Genomic DNA, 12,817 nt, shown 5'->3' on the forward strand with positions numbered 1-12,817 from the left:
TTCGATCTGCGGACCCCCTCCTGCTCAACAACTCTGATCCGTGGACCCCCCTCCCCACTGAACAACTCCGATCCACGGTTCCCCCCCCCTGCTCAACAACTTTGATCCGCACACCCCCCCCGCTCAACAACTTTGATCCGTGGACCCCCCCCCCCGCTCAACAACTTCGTTTGGGGGGTATGCTCATTTGTCCCTCATTCTGAAGTTGAAAAGTTGGGAGGTATGCAGTCTTATTAGGTGGACTGGGCCGAAAGACAAATCGGTCTGGTGCCCCCATAAAGCGGCCGCACTACTGCCAGTAAGATGGTGCAGACACAAGGGACACTGACATGGTCACCTATACCTGGCAGGTAGGTAGTAGAACGCTCCTTCAATCCTTTGCTTGTGTCAGTTGTACATATGAAGGAAACTTAATTTTCTATTTTTCTATTGATCACTGATTGTTTTTTTACTGACACACTGGACTGGCACGCACTGACCTACACTAACAGAGGACATCCAGATGTACATAAACTGACCGCTCCATGCTTTAGATAGATGTACACACACACACAACCAAATTAGGAGAGAGTAGATTGCACACACAGATTATAGGATGAGGCCTACTACAAACATACACCCAACATTAGAGAAAGGATGACTAGCATCCAGTAGGGTAGCTTAGTGTAGTTAGTGTAGGTCCTGCCCTAGAAGAGTCTACCTTGCCGTGGTGGGCAGGCTTGGAACCTCTTGGTCAAAAGTGTATCAGCGAATGGGCGAGAGGATCACTAGATCTTCACTTCTGGCCAATTGATTTTACCAAAAGACTCTTGGTTTATTCATAGTAGAGTATATATAGCTGGGAAAGGAAAAAATGTGTATAGATCCATAATTATACTTTCTTAAAACACACAATAAAAAATTGGTATATTTACATTTGAATTGCTTCCTCTTTTATTTAATCCTTTCATGACCGGGGGTCATTACCACTTGGATGCACAGGCCACATTTGTAAGGCTGGAAGGGGCTCTATGGCTACTTCTTCCACTTGTGGTGTGTGTAGGGATGTGTAATAGGTGTTTATGTATTACATGTGTCCTAACCATGTATATATGTATGTACTGACAAGTCCCTTATGTGACAGTAGTGACAACAAAGTCCTCTCAATGGAGACATCAGGGGTCTTCTAGCTTTACCCCAAGAACAGGATATACGATTAAATCCTGTAATGAAACATTCCCCTTAACTATGAAAATATATCAAGTTCTCAGGGAATTTTATATACATTTTTAATAAATGTTCTATTCCTACACATTCTCCTCACAAAATATATAGGGAATTCTTTCCTGTTATCCAGGAGTAGAGGATCTGCTTTATTCAGAAAAGGTGTTTTTCTGCCCTCACAATCTATACTTTAGTATTAATCCTTTCTCTAGTCTCCAATAAAATTGTACAATTCTGAATTCTAAAATCTCTTGCTTCTTAACCACTTAAGCCCCGGACCAATATGCTGCCTAAAGACCCAAGGGGTTTTTACAGTTTGGGACTGCGTCGCTTTAACAGACAATTGCGCGGTCGTGCGACGTGGCTCCCAAACAAAATTGGCGTCCTTTTTTCCCCACAAATAGAGCTTTCTTTTGGTGGTATTTGATGACCTCTGCGTTTTGTTTTTTTTTGCGCAATAAACAAAAATAGAGCGACAATTTTGAAAAAAATGCAATATTTTTAACTTTTTGCTATAATAAATATCCCCCAAAAACATATATACAAATTTTTTTTCCCTCAGTTTAGGCCGATACGTATTCTTCTACCTATTTTTGGTAAAAAAAAAAGCAATAATCGTTTATCTGTTGGTTTTCTCAAAATTTATAGCGTTTACAAAATAGGGGATAGTTTTATTGCATTTTTATTTTTTTTATTTTTTTTACTACTAATGGCGGCGATCTGCGATTTTTTTCGTGACTGCGACATTATGGCGGACACTTCAGACAATTTTGACACATTTTTGGGACCATTGTCATTTTCACAGCAAAAAATGCATTTAAATTGCATTCTTTATTGTGAAAATGACAGTTGCAGTTTGGGAGTTAAACACAGGGGGCGCTGTAACATTTAGTGTTCACTTAGTGTGTGTTTACTACTGTAGGGGGGTGTGGCTGTAGGACTGACATCATCGATCGAGTCTCCCCTATAAAAGGGATCACTCGATCGATGTGCCGCCATAGTGAAGCACGGCTCTCCCCGTTCTTCAGCTCCAGGGAGCGATCGCGACGGGGCGGCTATAAACGAATAGCCGCGCCATCGTCCCGGATTGCTCCCCGAGGCTTACCGACCGCCGCATGTAGCGGGGGGGGGTCCCGACCCCCCACCCACGTCAAGCAGAGCATGTACAGGTACGTTAAGGTGCCTGTCCGTGCCATTCTGCTGACGTATATCTACATGAGGAGGTCGGCAAGTGGTTAAAGTGACTGTAAAGCTTTACAATGTTTTCATTAAAATAACAAACTTGTTATACTTATCTGCTCTGCATAATGGTTTTCACGGAGCAGCCCTGATCCTCCTCTTCTCAGGTCCCCCGTCGGCGGCGCTCCTGGCTCCTCCCCTTGCCTGCTATGGGGCACTTGTGTGTGCTCCATCCGGAGCCTCACTGTCTTTGTCGATTGTGTAAAAAAACTTCTGCACTTGGTGACTATTAACCGCAGCCCGAGTTTTTATGTCGACAGAATGGCACGGCTGCGCAAATGGGCCTATATATACGTCCCCTTTAATTTGGTCGCACTTGTGGTCCCACACTCCGTGACCGTGCCCACGGGACCCGCGGACTCGATGTCCACCGGTGTCCCGCGATCGGGTCACAGAGCTGAAGAACGGGCAGATGTCAGTGTAAACACAACATCTCCCCGTTTTTCCTAGTGACATGTCATTGATCGTCTGTTCCCTGTCATCAGTGACGTGTCACAGCAAGCCACGCCCCTGACAGTTAGAATCATTCCCTAGGTCACGCTTAACCCCTTCAGCGCCCCCTACAGGTTAACCCCTTTACTGCCAGTGTCATTTTCACAGTAATCAGTGAATTTTTGTACAAATTACAATAGTCTCAAAATGGTGTCAAAAGTGTCCGATGTCTCCGCCATAATGTCGCAGTCATGATAAAAATCGCTGATCGCCGCCATTACTAGCAAAAAAAAAAATATTAATAAAAAAAGCCATAAAACTATCCCCTATTTTTGAGACGCTATAACTTTTGCGCAAACCAATCAATGTACGCCTATTGCGATTTTTTTTTTACCAAAAATATGTAGAAGAATATAATACTTTTTTACTTTTTGCTATAATAAATATCCCCAAAAATGTATAAAAAAAAACATTTCTTTCTCAGTTTAGGTCGATACGACCTAAACTGAGAAAGAAATGTTTTTTTTTATACATTTTTGGGGATATTTATTATAGCAAAAAGTAAAAAATATTGGGCCAGATTCTCGTAGATCGCCGCATCTCTGCGGCAGCGTAACGTATCTCATTTACGTTACGCCGCCGCAAGTTTTACAGGCAAGTGCTTGATTCATCCCTGAGCCGCAACAAGACTGGGGTAGATTCACGTACCTTTTACGGCGGCGTATCTCCAGATACGCCGCCGTAATTTGAAATCCGCGCACGCATATCATTACGTCAATTCTCAAAGGCAGGTACGCTTAAAAAATAGGCTTCCTCCACCGACGTAACTTGATTGCGGCGGCGTAGAATTGTGTACAATATAACGTTGGCCGCTAGGGGCGCTTCCGTTGTTGTCGGCGTAGAATATGCTAATTACCTAGATACGCAGATTCACAAACGTACGTACGCCCGTTGCAATGTATTTACGTCGGTTACGTTAGGCTTTTTCGGCGTAAGGTTGTTCCTGTTATTAGGAGGCGCAGCCAATGTTAAGTATGGAAGTCGTTCCCGCTTCGAAATTTTAATTTTTTACGTCGTTTGCGTAAGTCCTTCGCGAATAGGGCTGGACGTAATTTACGCTCACGTCGAAACCAATACGTCGTTGCGCCGTACTTGGAAGCAATGCACACTGGGATATGTACATGGACGGTCATCATACATTTACATAAAACACGCCCCCTTCCACATTTGAATTACGAGCGCTTATGCCGGCCCCATTTACGCTACGCCGCCGCAACTTAAGCAAGTGCTTTGTGAATACTGCACTTGCTCCTGTAAGTTACGGCGGCGTAGCATAAATACGATACGCTGTGCCGCCGTATCATTGCGCGCCCCTACCTGAATCTACACCACTGGCTCTTAATGCTGCGCCCCCCAAACAGATACAGTGAGCCGCTCCGATCTCTGACAGGATGAAAGGGGACAGACTTAGGCAGGTAGCCAGGAAACAGCGGCGGAGGTGGTGACCAGCGGAGAGAGCGCCACTGAACACCGACATGAAGGAGGAGGGAGGGGAGCACTCTGGCACTTGAGCGCCCCCACCTCTGTGGCGCCTAGGTGCACTGCACCCCTCGCACCCCGTCTAGGATTGGCCCTGACTGCCCTCCACTAACCCCCCTCCCATTATACTGCCCTCCACTAGCCCCCCTCCTATTATACTGCCCTCCACTAACCCTCCTCCCATCATACTGCCCTCCACTAACCCTCCTCCCATCATACTGCCCTCCACTAACCCCTACCATCATACTGCCCTCCACTAACCCCCTCCCATCATACTACCCTCCACTAATCCCCCTCCCATTATACTGCCCTCCACTACCACCCTTCCCATCATACTGCCCTCCACTACCACCTCTCCCATCATACTGCCCTCCACCAACCCTCCTCCCATTATACTGCCCCCTTCCATTTACATTATACTGCCACCCACTGCCCCCTCCCATTATACTGCCCTCCACTGCCACCCCTCCCATTTACATTATACTGCCCTCCACTACTCCCCTCCCATTATCCCCCCTTCACTGCCACCCCTTCCATCATACTGCCCTCCAATACCTCCCCTGCCATCATCTTTCCCTCCAGCCCATCATACTGCCCTCCACTGCCTCCCCTCCCATCATACTGCCTTCTACTGCCACCCCTCCCATCATACTGCCTTCCACTGCCACCCCTCCCATCATACTGCCCTTCACTACCTCCCCTCCCATCATACTGCCCTCCACTACCTCCCCTCCCATCATACTGCCCTCCACTGCCACCCCTCCCATCATACTGCCTTCCACTGCCACCCCTCCCATCATACTGCCCTCCACTACCTCCCCTCCCATCATACTGCCCTCCACTGCCACCCCTCCCATCATACTGCCCTCCACTGCTACCAACTCCCATCAAAAACTGTAATAAAAACTATAATGGTAAAAAATAAAATAACAACAATTTTAAACTACTGATGCTGCCCACTGCCCTATTGACCACTTCCACTGCTTTACTGACCATGTCCACTTCCCTACTGACTGACATCATTCACAGTCGACACTGACACCACTGGCGGAACTACAAGCAAAGGTTGCACTTGCGACTGGGCCCTGGCCTTCTGCCACCATGGCAGGGCCCAAGACTGCAGGACTGCACAACATATGAAAGGGAATCCGCTGTGGGGCCATTAAGGGTGGTGGGATCAATGGGAAGGGCTCTGGGCTTTGTTCTCACTCCTCCCTGAACAGAGTGATGCTGACTGTCAGTCAGCTTCGCTTATGCTCTACTTCTCAGTGCTCATTGGAGCGCTGAGCTGTGGAGGGGCGGGGAGAGGCTGTCTCAGCAGCTTGCTGAGACTGCGCTCAGTTCGGTGTTGGTGCCCGGCTCTCAGTGACTGACCTGGAGCAGCGAGAGCAAGTTTCAAGCGTGGATGGCCGTGTCGATCCCTCCCGCGTGTCCCTCCCTCATGGTGCCGACTCACCCACCCGCCAAGCTTATGTGCTGCAGGAAGAGACCGGGTTCCGCTGCTGGCTGCCCAAATCGTGAGTACCAGCTGCCCCTCCATGCTGATTAGTACAGAGGGCTGGGTCCCTCAGATACTGTCCTCTGCTCTCTACTCCTCTCCTGAACCTTTGTGGGAGCCCTCTCCTCTTCCTGCATCTCCCATCTACCCTGCACTCCTCACTCTATACTGATCTAATCTATAGAACCCCCACCCATAATGATCACCCTTTACAACACTGTACCCCTCACTATACACCCTGCCCCCCCACAGAACCCTTGACCCCATACTGTTCTACTCTACAGATCACTGCACCCCTCACTATACACCCTTCCCCCACCTTATAGAACACTTTCACTCACTGTTCACCCTGCCCCAACCCCATAGAACACTGTACCCCTCACTGCTCACCCTTTTTTTTTTAGATAATTCTATGTGTGTGTCTGTTTTTTGAGACGTTGGGGTCATAAGCAAAATTGCATTGGCGGTGGGGGGCCCAAAAAAATGTTTGCCCAGGGTCCAAACCATATTAAAGACGGCCCTGTATACTGTATACTGTATATATTCCTGCCCAATCTGTATGTAACTGAATAACATTTATTGCCTACTCAAGCTTTCTGCCCACCACTCAGCAGAATTATCGGTAGATTAGGACTCATCTGACCAGGGATTATTAGCCCACAAGTGCGCGATTATATAAATATTGTTATTTTTTACTAGGTATTGGTGTAGTTATATTTCCTTTGTTGTTTATTTGCATTACCTTGCAATGATGGGCTCACAGTTTGTGGTGTAATGGCTGATTGATTTCCCTATTTCCAAATATTTCTGTAGGTAGCCTGTCCCCCTGTTAAACATGGGAATGGGCAACTTCTAATCCTGAGTCACACAGCATGCCTAGCCATTTACTTTGTGTTGGATCACAATGGTAGGAATTTGCTGAAAACACATCTCTTCCAGTATGGTAACCTGTCTGTTAATTGCTCTACCTGCGTGTGTCTGTGTCAAATCTGATTACTTTTTAGTTCAATCTGCACCAGTGCTAGACTAAGAGACCCAGGAATTGTGAGATATGTAGTTTCTTCACAGAAAGTGTCAGTTCTTAGACTACAAAGAGTGCCCATACATCAACATGTGTAGTGCCATGCAACATGTATTAGGTTTAAACACAAAGAATAACTGCTGACATTGGAGTGTCTCTACTATAGGCTGTGTGTACAGACCAACACAAGGAGCAGGTAGGAAGGTTAAGGGTACTTGCACACTGTACTCATGTATGAGCATCTGATATTCCTGGCAGAAAAAAAAGTAAGGATAGGCTGTATTGCACATATTTGTGCGTATGCATACACAATTGCATATATCTTTAAACCAGTCCACTCTATGAGGAAATCAATCAGACGAAACATGTAGGGCAGGGCCTATTGAATGTTAAGTCATTCCATACGCCCATGTCCGAACTAGCAGTCTGTGTATTAAGCTGAAGTAGCTTAAAGATCCATGCAATGTGATTTTTACATTAGTGTCGAGATAGACAGATTGACACAAACATCTGTAAGTGCCTTTATTTTATGTGGTTTTTAATAAACTCAAATGATTGTATGCTATGGAATCTATTTCCTTTCCTTTCCCATTTCGGTACAAATAGATGGAGGGAAGAATGGGAAAATCCTCTGGCGGCTGGATGAGAGCGGCTCAAGGGATATTATAAAGGCACGTAAATGATCGGGCATTTCAGGGCAGCCTGTCACCCCATCTGTGCTGTTATTTCGTATAGCACAAGTCGGTTAGAAGGTACCAGCCAATTATTTATGTCCGGGACTTGTTGATCGGCTTAGCATACCACAGTACAGAACCCAGTGCTTGCGAACAACACACGGCTTTGTACATGGAGCAGAGATATGGCTGTAAAGAAAAATCAGCCACATCTTCTAGTAAAAGCAGTACATATTGCACACATTACACTTGTTAGGCACACAGGTAACCCTTCCATTGCCCGTAGATGTTAACCCCCTTCCCAGCCAGTGTCATTAGTATAGTGACAGTGTATAGTCTTCGGGGCTAAAGAATCCAAAAGAAAAATAGATTTTGAAGTGTAACAGTATTTTATCCCAATCGCCCCTCTAATTTGTAGATAATCATACATCTAAAAGCCCTAGTCAATGCTGCATAGTAGTCTCTAAAATGTGTAACCACAGGAGACTTATCATCCTTAGTGGATATACTAGTAAGGTGCTCCCCCATCCTTTTACGAAACTCCCTAAAGCCCTGTACACACGATCAGATATCTGATGGAATCTAATCCGATGGATTTTTTCATCGGATATCCGATGAAGCTGACTTTCATCAGTCTTGCCTACACACCATCAGTCAAAAATCCGATCTTGTCCAAACGCGGTGATGTAAAACACTACGACGTGCTGAGAAAAATGAAGTTCAATGCTTCCGAGCATGCGGCGACTTGATTCTGAGCATGCATGGTTTTTCGACTTCCACACAGACGATCGTTTTTTTCTATCAGTTTTTTATCCATAGGAACATTTTAAAATATGTTCTATTTTTTTCACCGATGGAAAACAAACCGATGGGGCCCACATCGGTCCGTTTTCATCAGACAAACCGATCGTGTGTACAGGGCTTAATTGTTTTCCCCACATCCATTTTTCCACATGGGCAGATAATCTGATAGATGGCAAAGGAGGTAGAGCAGTTAACAAATGATTTAATTTTATACATGCATTTCTCTTCCGAGTCCTTAACATTTTTGGACTTAATTACATGCCTACAGATACTGCAGTGCCCAAATGGGTACATACCCAGCAGGGGTAGAAGAGATGAAAAAATTTGATTACCCATCAAGTCGAACCTATGTGTGTGATCATATGTCAGTATTACCTTGTATATCCCTGTATGTTGTGGTCGTTCAGGTGCTTATCTAATAGTTTCTTGAAACCACCGATGCCCCCTTGCTGAGACCACCACCTGTGGAAGGGAATTCAACATCCTTGCCGCTTTTACAGTAAAGAACCCTCTACGTAGTTTAAGGTTAAACCTCTTTTCTTCAAATTTTAATGAGTGGCCACGTGTCTTGTTAAACTCCCTTCCACGAAAAAGTTTTATCCTTATTGTGGGGTCACCAGTATGGTATTTGTAAATTGAAATCATATTCACTCTCAAGCGTCTCTTCTCCAATAGAGAATAAGTATAGTGCTCACAACCTTTCCTCATAACTAATATCCTCCAGACCCTTTATTAGCTATGTTGCCCTTCTTTGCACTCTCTCCATTTCCAGTACATCCTTCCTGAGGACTGGTGCCCAAAACTGGACAGCATACTCCAGGTGCGGCTAGACCAGAGTCTTGTGGAGAGGAAGAACTATCTCTGGAGTTAATCCCCTTTTTAATGCATGCCAATATTCTGTTTGCTCTGTTAGCAGCAGCTTTGCATTGCTTGGCATTGCATGCCAGTTCTGAGCTTATCATCTACTACGACACCCAGGTGCTTTTCCACCAGAGGTTCTTCCCCCAGTGTATAAATTGCATTTGTATTTTTGCCACCCAAATGCATTATTTTACATATTTTTTTTTGTATCGTCCGCAAATACAGAGATTGCACTGCTTATCCCATCCTCCAGGTTGTTTATGAACAAATTAAACAGGATTAACTACATACCCCTGAGTCTGACCATTCTGAGTACTCCCCATTTATCACCACCCTCTGAACTCTCCCTTGTAGTCAGTTTTCAATCCATGTGCTCACCCTACGGTCAAGGCCAATGGACCTTACTTTGTACAATAAATGTTTATGGGGAACTGTAGCAAATACTTTTGCAAAATCCAGATACACCACGTCTATGGGCCTTCCTTTATCTAGATGGCAACTCACCTCCTCATAGAAAGTTAATAGATTGGTCTGGCAAGAACGATTCTTCATGAATCCATGCTGATTACTGCTAATGATATCGTTCTCATTACTAAAATATTGTATATAGTCCCTTATCATCTCCTCCAAGAGCTTACATACTATTGATGTTAGGCTAACTGGTCTGTAATTCCCAGGGATGTATTTTGGGCCCTTTTTAAATATTGGTGCTACATTGGCTTTCCTCCAATCAGCTGGTACCATTGCAGTCAGTAGACTGTCAGTAAAAATTAGGGAAAATGGTCTGGCAATTACTTGACTGAGTTCCCTGTGTACCCTCGGGTGCAACCCATCTGGTCTCTGTGATTTATTAATGTAAAGTTTAAGTGTTGATGCACGTTTTGCTATCAGATTGGGTCGATGGCCTAATATCTGTTTTAACCTATTGTCCAACAACAGAAGGTGCCAGTGTTTCCCCTAGTCGACACCGCAATACGAGTCAGGGGAATAGTGTGGATAGAATGGTATGGTCGAGTGGCCCGATACTTATTACTAGCCACCCATAGACTATTGATATGGGGTGTGGCCGGGGAGATAGAACCATGTTTCCATATGAGCCCATGGACGTTTGACACCTATAGGCTAGACATAATCATGCTGCTTTTTGTTATTTATGTACAGGAGGGGGTCTACCTCCCCAATATACTATTGGTTAAGCAATATAAGCTGTTTAACACCAGCTGTGCCTACAATCATACTTGTAGTGGATTGATCACTTTTTATACATGTATTGGGTTTTATTATTTAGGTCACTTTAAGAGGATAGGGGGTGGCACCCTTTCTGACATTTAAATCAGTGACAGTTGATCATCCCATGTGTGCTGCCAAAGTTCTGGTGGGCGGAATGAAACATGTAGATGTATACACAGGGACCTTCCCCTTATAGATGGCCCAAACACCATCTATCTCAGGAATATTGACATCTACCATGTCGCACTAGCCTGCAGTTTATCAAACTGTCCATGTGTATGGAGTTTGGAGCCGCAATGTCCACTCAACCAGGCAAGGAGATTGCAGTTGCCGCGATAGTGCTACGGACGAGATACATGAGATGGGAGGCGGCCAGTGAGATCTATATCAGCACTCATGGATGACAGCATGGACAAAGGGCTTTAAGTACAGCTGCCAAAACAAAACCTGACACTGTACACTCGGCTGCATATCACTAGGATTTACCATATGCCTTTCCATACAGTACTGCATATTCTGTCGATTGCTGGAGATTTCAACACATGGACTAGTTACTCCCAACATCTGCCTGTTTATTAGCTCCATACGATTCATGCTCTATCTTCTGATTGTTAACGGGTCTTGAATCAGTGTTGTTTGCTTCTAGCGGTTACTGTGGGTGGGTGTATGGCAGTGGTGGGTCTTGCTGCACTGTAGTGAGGTGACCCATTCGCCCACTGTGGCTTTAAGGTGTGACACCATCTACAGTGGGGAAGACTTGCTCTCGTTGAGGTGGTTGATAGGGCATTGTCTATAGGGGGTTTGTCATTAGGAAGGGTAGACTCAGCTCCCTTGTGGGGTTGCATCCCCCACCCTGCTCACCCACACTTGGTGTGGGGGTGGTTAATTATAGGGTTGGTTTTGGGGAGGTCATATGTTGGGTGGGGTAGTGGTATAGTGTTTTAGGGGGGCTAGCCTGGTGCCTCTGCGCTGATCATCTAATGTTTTTATTGAATACCTTTTGATAGGTTACTCTGCATGGGAGTGTATAATTTCATTTGTATTAGTTTTTGTGTCCTTTGTCTATAATCGGAATTGTGTGCCTGGCTGCTGGGAAATTACTGAGAAAAAAAAACCCTAGGCATTTACTTAGCGGCTCCATATATACAGTATATTGTACATTCACATCAGTCCCTGCCCTCTAGGAGCTTACAATCTAAGGGCCAGATTCACAAAGGGGATACGACGGCGTAACTCCTGATACGCCGTTGTATCTCTGTTTCTATCTATGCGACTGATTCATAGAATCAGTTACGCATAGATATCCCTAAGATCCGACAGGTGTAATTGTTTTACACTGTCGGATCTTAGGATGCAGTACCGCGGCCGCCGCTGGGGGGAGTTTGCATCGTAAACCAGCGTTGGGTATGCAAATTAGGAGTTACGGCGGATCCACGACGGATTTTCGCGTTCGCTACGTCGCCGCTAGTCTAGTTTCCCGTCGCAAAGTTAGTCGTCGTTTTAGGTGCCCTAACTTTAGTCAGCAAACGTATTGCTGTCTAAAGTATGGCCGTCGTTCCCGTGTCGAAATTTAAAAATGAACGTCGTTTGCGTAACACGTCCGGGAATACGGAAGTACGCTACGCGCGTCGCCGTTCGGAAAAATTACGTCACGGCGCGCAAAGCACAACGGGATTTGCGAAACGGAGCATGCGCAGTAGGTCCGGCGCGGGAGCGCGCCTAATTTAAATGGCACACGCCCATTTGAATTGGCCCGCCTTGCGCCGGAGGCCGCCAGCGTAGTTTTCATCGCAAGTGCTCTGTGAATCAGGCACTTGCGATGAAAACTTGCGGCGGTGTAACGTATCTACAATACGTTACGCCGCCGCAGTTCTAAGTGAATCTGGCCCTAAGGTCCCTAATTCACATTCATACATACACTTACTAGGGTCAATTTAGACCAGTTAACCTACCAGTATGTCTTTGGAGCGTGGGAGAAAACTGGAGCACCTGGAGGAAACCCACGCAGGCACAAGGAGAACATGCATCAAATAATGAAAAAAAGTCTGTACACACATCATTCATAAACCTTTATTTTACTTCTAGCATCTGATACATATAAATAAAATTTCACACATTTAAAAATCTCATAAATATACATCTATATTTTATAATATATGTAATATTTTGTGCACATAAATCTAACTGAAACATTCAGGAATAAGCTTTTTGCGTAGTGGTGTTTAAAAACCCCTAGAAAGTACGTACCAAAATTATAATGGTCCAGCCAGCATTTGTATTGCTAGCTTCCTCTCCTCTTCTGGGCAGAAAGGCAGA

This window comes from Rana temporaria, chromosome 2, assembly GCF_905171775.1.
Source record: "Rana temporaria chromosome 2, aRanTem1.1, whole genome shotgun sequence".
NCBI classification, from domain to species: Eukaryota; Metazoa; Chordata; class Amphibia; order Anura; family Ranidae; genus Rana; species Rana temporaria.